This window comes from Schistocerca gregaria, chromosome 1 (genome assembly GCF_023897955.1).
Source record: "Schistocerca gregaria isolate iqSchGreg1 chromosome 1, iqSchGreg1.2, whole genome shotgun sequence".
In the NCBI taxonomy this organism is placed as follows: Eukaryota; Metazoa; Arthropoda; class Insecta; order Orthoptera; family Acrididae; genus Schistocerca; species Schistocerca gregaria.
In genome coordinates this window covers 131,278,700-131,285,201 of record NC_064920.1, presented here as the reverse complement: position 1 = coordinate 131,285,201, position 6,502 = coordinate 131,278,700, and the positions used below count along the sequence as shown (strand labels likewise).

The 6,502-nt window shown below is 43.6% G+C and overlaps 5 non-coding genes across 5 annotated transcripts; all 5 read left to right on the top strand.

Moving 5' to 3' along the window:
- The first annotated feature begins 294 nt into the window (after window positions 1-294).
- On the top strand, window positions 295-367 carry Trnar-ucu (transfer RNA arginine (anticodon UCU)). Its single transcript has one exon. It is a non-coding gene; the product is annotated as a tRNA-Arg (tRNA).
- A 1,206-nt stretch (window positions 368-1,573) lies between these two features.
- Window positions 1,574-1,646, top strand: Trnar-ucu (transfer RNA arginine (anticodon UCU)). The gene has a single exon. It is a non-coding gene; the product is annotated as a tRNA-Arg (tRNA).
- A 1,206-nt stretch (window positions 1,647-2,852) lies between these two features.
- Trnar-ucu (transfer RNA arginine (anticodon UCU)) lies at window positions 2,853-2,925 on the top strand. The gene has a single exon. It is a non-coding gene; the product is annotated as a tRNA-Arg (tRNA).
- Window positions 2,926-4,131: 1,206 nt separating this feature from the next.
- Trnar-ucu (transfer RNA arginine (anticodon UCU)) lies at window positions 4,132-4,204 on the top strand. Its single transcript has one exon. It is a non-coding gene; the product is annotated as a tRNA-Arg (tRNA).
- A 1,206-nt stretch (window positions 4,205-5,410) lies between these two features.
- Window positions 5,411-5,483, top strand: Trnar-ucu (transfer RNA arginine (anticodon UCU)). The gene has a single exon. It is a non-coding gene; the product is annotated as a tRNA-Arg (tRNA).
- The last annotated feature ends 1,019 nt before the right edge of the window (window positions 5,484-6,502 follow it).

Sequence of the window (6,502 nt, the reverse complement as noted above, 5' to 3'; positions counted from 1 at the left end):
TGTTCTAAAGAGCGCAATTCCCATCTATCGGTAAGCAGCGCACGTGAGCGAATCTAATAGCAGGACTGTGTTACTACGATTGTACAGAGCAACTCTGTCAATACGCAGGTGTATCAATCAGTAGGGCCATGGTAAACAGAGCGATGTATCGTGTCTGTTGCATAAATAAAGAGTCTTTGATGTAATTGCTTCAGAGAAATATGAAAGTAAGCCTATCAGGAAAGTAATGCGAGACATGTAGCATGGGTCATGTCTTGCAGAACCTCTTACATCTGAGCTGTAGGCCTGCACAGCGTCCCTTTGGCGCAGAGGATAGCGCGTTGGACTTCTAATCCAAAGGTCGTGGGTTCGATCCCCACAAGGGACGGGCAATTTTTAAAAACGTGTGCCAATCTCCAGGTGGGTACTGACGTATGGGAAATCACAAGCCTCTGCAAAAGTTGAAAATTGTTGTGACCTCAGTTCTATGCTCAAGTATGTAGACCTTACACATATAAGCCAAATTCTCGTAGATCTGTTATCCATGACGCTGTTATGTGTAAATGCAGTAAAAACGGAACCATATCTTCACGTGCCTGTTGACGGGAATTTTCTTTCAATACCCAATTTTTACCTACTGATATAAATATAGCAATAGAACGCACATTTCGTACAGAAACAAATACAATGAAGAGAAAAGATTTTGAATTACTTCATGAGTCAATGTATGTAATCCCAGTGATGATCTTTAATTCTTCCAGCCCAAGGTGAGAGGGTTTCAGTTTTCTCGGCCACAAGTGAGAAAAGTAGACAGTTCCACAACAAGATATTCTGCTATGTTTCCTTAAGTGCTTCCATTAAACAATGGCACTCTGTATCTATAGAAACGGCGACAATTTTCACTTCGGCACAGGGGGCTTTTACTGGAGACTGTCAAGGGGAAACTTGCTAGATACATGAAGGGAGAAGATCAGACAGAGACGTCTGACGCTCCGCTGACGCTTGCCGAAAACTACATTAAGTATGATTCCCGCCTATAACTGACGGCGAGAGAGATGCATCATCTGTCCACTTCTCATCGAAGCACACTGTCACCAAGCAATGGCTGACGCTTCGAGGACGGCTTGAAATTGCTAGGGAGGTGATGCAGCTAAAGTTCCTGGTAAATGTGCTAACAGGGCACACACGTTCGTGGGAGTGTATACATATGATGGGGACCGGCTGTGACACAGCAGTCAACCAAAGTCAAAAAATGTGACTAATCATACAGTGTTTCCTTTACCACTTCGTTAGTGAATGCTGTTCTAAAGAGCGCAATTCCCATCTATCGGTAAGCAGCGCACGTGAGCGAATCTAATAGCAGGACTGTGTTACTACGATTGTACAGAGCAACTCTGTCAATACGCAGGTGTATCAATCAGTAGGGCCATGGTAAACAGAGCGATGTATCGTGTCTGTTGCATAAATAAAGAGTCTTTGATGTAATTGCTTCAGAGAAATATGAAAGTAAGCCTATCAGGAAAGTAATGCGAGACATGTAGCATGGGTCATGTCTTGCAGAACCTCTTACATCTGAGCTGTAGGCCTGCACAGCGTCCCTTTGGCGCAGAGGATAGCGCGTTGGACTTCTAATCCAAAGGTTGTGGTTTCGATCCCCACAAGGGACGGGCAATTTTTAAAAACGTGTGCCAATCTCCAGGTGGGTACTGACGTATGGGAAATCACAAGCCTCTGCAAAAGTTGAAAATTGTTGTGACCTCAGTTCTATGCTCAAGTATGTAGACCTTACACATATAAGCCAAATTCTCGTAGATCTGTTATCCATGACGCTGTTATGTGTAAATGCAGTAAAAACGGAACCATATCTTCACGTGCCTGTTGACGGGAATTTTCTTTCAATACCCAATTTTTACCTACTGATATAAATATAGCAATAGAACGCACATTTCGTACAGAAACAAATACAATGAAGAGAAAAGATTTTGAATTACTTCATGAGTCAATGTATGTAATCCCAGTGATGATCTTTAATTCTTCCAGCCCAAGGTGAGAGGGTTTCAGTTTTCTCGGCCACAAGTGAGAAAAGTAGACAGTTCCACAACAAGATATTCTGCTATGTTTCCTTAAGTGCTTCCATTAAACAATGGCACTCTGTATCTATAGAAACGGCGACAATTTTCACTTCGGCACAGGGGGCTTTTACTGGAGACTGTCAAGGGGAAACTTGCTAGATACATGAAGGGAGAAGATCAGACAGAGACGTCTGACGCTCCGCTGACGCTTGCCGAAAACTACATTAAGTATGATTCCCGCCTATAACTGACGGCGAGAGAGATGCATCATCTGTCCACTTCTCATCGAAGCACACTGTCACCAAGCAATGGCTGACGCTTCGAGGACGGCTTGAAATTGCTAGGGAGGTGATGCAGCTAAAGTTCCTGGTAAATGTGCTAACAGGGCACACACGTTCGTGGGAGTGTATACATATGATGGGGACCGGCTGTGACACAGCAGTCAACCAAAGTCAAAAAATGTGACTAATCATACAGTGTTTCCTTTACCACTTCGTTAGTGAATGCTGTTCTAAAGAGCGCAATTCCCATCTATCGGTAAGCAGCGCACGTGAGCGAATCTAATAGCAGGACTGTGTTACTACGATTGTACAGAGCAACTCTGTCAATACGCAGGTGTATCAATCAGTAGGGCCATGGTAAACAGAGCGATGTATCGTGTCTGTTGCATAAATAAAGAGTCTTTGATGTAATTGCTTCAGAGAAATATGAAAGTAAGCCTATCAGGAAAGTAATGCGAGACATGTAGCATGGGTCATGTCTTGCAGAACCTCTTACATCTGAGCTGTAGGCCTGCACAGCGTCCCTTTGGCGCAGAGGATAGCGCGTTGGACTTCTAATCCAAAGGTCGTGGGTTCGATCCCCACAAGGGACGGGCAGTTTTTAAAAACGTGTGCCAATCTCCAGGTGGGTACTGACGTATGGGAAATCACAAGCCTCTGCAAAAGTTGAAAATTGTTGTGACCTCAGTTCTATGCTCAAGTATGTAGACCTTACACATATAAGCCAAATTCTCGTAGATCTGTTATCCATGACGCTGTTATGTGTAAATGCAGTAAAAACGGAACCATATCTTCACGTGCCTGTTGACGGGAATTTTCTTTCAATACCCAATTTTTATCTACTGATATAAATATAGCAATAGAACGCACATTTCGTACAGAAACAAATACAATGAAGAGAAAAGATTTTGAATTACTTCATGAGTCAATGTATGTAATCCCAGTGATGATCTTTAATTCTTCCAGCCCAAGGTGAGAGGGTTTCAGTTTTCTCGGGCACAAGTGAGAAAAGTAGACAGTTCCACAACAAGATATTCTGCTATGTTTCCTTAAGTGCTTCCATTAAACAATGGCACTCTGTATCTATAGAAACGGCGACAATTTTCACTTCGGCACAGGGGGCTTTTACTGGAGACTGTCAAGGGGAAACTTGCTAGATACATGAAGGGAGAAGATCAGACAGAGACGTCTGACGCTCCGCTGACGCTTGCCGAAAACTACATTAAGTATGATTCCCGCCTATAACTGACGGCGAGAGAGATGCATCATCTGTCCACTTCTCATCGAAGCACACTGTCACCAAGCAATGGCTGACGCTTCGAGGACGGCTTGAAATTGCTAGGGAGGTGATGTAGCTAAAGTTCCTGGTAAATGTGCTAACAGGGCACACACGTTCGTGGGAGTGTATACATATGATGGGGACCGGCTGTGACACAGCAGTCAACCAAAGTCAAAAAATGTGACTAATCATACAGTGTTTCCTTTACCACTTCGTTAGTGAATGCTGTTCTAAAGAGCGCAATTCCCATCTATCGGTAAGCAGCGCACGTGAGCGAATCTAATAGCAGGACTGTGTTACTACGATTGTACAGAGCAACTCTGTCAATACGCAGGTGTATCAATCAGTAGGGCCATGGTAAACAGAGCGATGTATCGTGTCTGTTGCATAAATAAAGAGTCTTTGATGTAATTGCTTCAGAGAAATATGAAAGTAAGCCTATCAGGAAAGTAATGCGAGACATGTAGCATGGGTCATGTCTTGCAGAACCTCTTACATCTGAGCTGTAGGCCTGCACAGCGTCCCTTTGGCGCAGAGGATAGCGCGTTGGACTTCTAATCCAAAGGTCGTGGGTTCGATCCCCACAAGGGACGGGCAATTTTTAAAAACGTGTGCCAATCTCCAGGTGGGTACTGACGTATGGGAAATCACAAGCCTCTGCAAAAGTTGAAAATTGTTGTGACCTCAGTTCTATGCTCAAGTATGTAGACCTTACACATATAAGCCAAATTCTCGTAGATCTGTTATCCATGACGCTGTTATGTGTAAATGCAGTAAAAACGGAACCATATCTTCACGTGCCTGTTGACGGGAATTTTCTTTCAATACCCAATTTTTACCTACTGATATAAATATAGCAATAGAACGCACATTTCGTACAGAAACAAATACAATGAAGAGAAAAGATTTTGAATTACTTCATGAGTCAATGTATGTAATCCCAGTGATGATCTTTAATTCTTCCAGCCCAAGGTGAGAGGGTTTCAGTTTTCTCGGCCACAAGTGAGAAAAGTAGACAGTTCCACAACAAGATATTCTGCTATGTTTCCTTAAGTGCTTCCATTAAACAATGGCACTCTGTATCTATAGAAACGGCGACAATTTTCACTTCGGCACAGGGGGCTTTTACTGGAGACTGTCAAGGGGAAACTTGCTAGATACATGAAGGGAGAAGATCAGACAGAGACGTCTGACGCTCCGCTGACGCTTGCCGAAAACTACATTAAGTATGATTCCCGCCTATAACTGACGGCGAGAGAGATGCATCATCTGTCCACTTCTCATCGAAGCACACTGTCACCAAGCAATGGCTGACGCTTCGAGGACGGCTTGAAATTGCTAGGGAGGTGATGCAGCTAAAGTTCCTGGTAAATGTGCTAACAGGGCACACACGTTCGTGGGAGTGTATACATATGATGGGGACCGGCTGTGACACAGCAGTCAACCAAAGTCAAAAAATGTGACTAATCATACAGTGTTTCCTTTACCACTTCGTTAGTGAATGCTGTTCTAAAGAGCGCAATTCCCATCTATCGGTAAGCAGCGCACGTGAGCGAATCTAATAGCAGGACTGTGTTACTACGATTGTACAGAGCAACTCTGTCAATACGCAGGTGTATCAATCAGTAGGGCCATGGTAAACAGAGCGATGTATCGTGTCTGTTGCATAAATAAAGAGTCTTTGATGTAATTGCTTCAGAGAAATATGAAAGTAAGCCTATCAGGAAAGTAATGCGAGACATGTAGCATGGGTCATGTCTTGCAGAACCTCTTACATCTGAGCTGTAGGCCTGCACAGCGTCCCTTTGGCGCAGAGGATAGCGCGTTGGACTTCTAATCCAAAGGTCGTGGGTTCGATCCCCACAAGGGACGGGCAGTTTTTAAAAACGTGTGCCAATCTCCAGGTGGGTACTGACGTATGGGAAATCACAAGCCTCTGCAAAAGTTGAAAATTGTTGTGACCTCAGTTCTATGCTCAAGTATGTAGACCTTACACATATAAGCCAAATTCTCGTAGATCTGTTATCCATGACGCTGTTATGTGTAAATGCAGTAAAAACGGAACCATATCTTCATGTGCCTGTTGACGGGAATTTTCTTTCAATACCCAATTTTTACCTACTGATATAAATATAGCAATAGAACGCACATTTCGTACAGAAACAAATACAATGAAGAGAAAAGATTTTGAATTACTTCATGAGTCAATGTATGTAATCCCAGTGATGATCTTTAATTCTTCCAGCCCAAGGTGAGAGGGTTTCAGTTTTCTCGGCCACAAGTGAGAAAAGTAGACAGTTCCACAACAAGATATTCTGCTATGTTTCCTTAAGTGCTTCCATTAAACAATGGCACTCTGTATCTATAGAAACGGCGACAATTTTCACTTCGGCACAGGGGGCTTTTACTGGAGACTGTCAAGGGGAAACTTGCTAGATACATGAAGGGAGAAGATCAGACAGAGACGTCTGACGCTCCGCTGACGCTTGCCGAAAACTACATTAAGTATGATTCCCGCCTATAACTGACGGCGAGAGAGATGCATCATCTGTCCACTTCTCATCGAAGCACACTGTCACCAAGCAATGGCTGACGCTTCGAGGACGGCTTGAAATTGCTAGGGAGGTGATGCAGCTAAAGTTCCTGGTAAATGTGCTAACAGGGCACACACGTTCGTGGGAGTGTATACATATGATGGGGACCGGCTGTGACACAGCAGTCAACCAAAGTCAAAAAATGTGACTAATCATACAGTGTTTCCTTTACCACTTCGTTAGTGAATGCTGTTCTAAAGAGCGCAATTCCCATCTATCGGTAAGCAGCGCACGTGAGCGAATCTAATAGCAGGACTGTGTTACTACGATTGTACAGAGCAACTCTGTCAATACGCA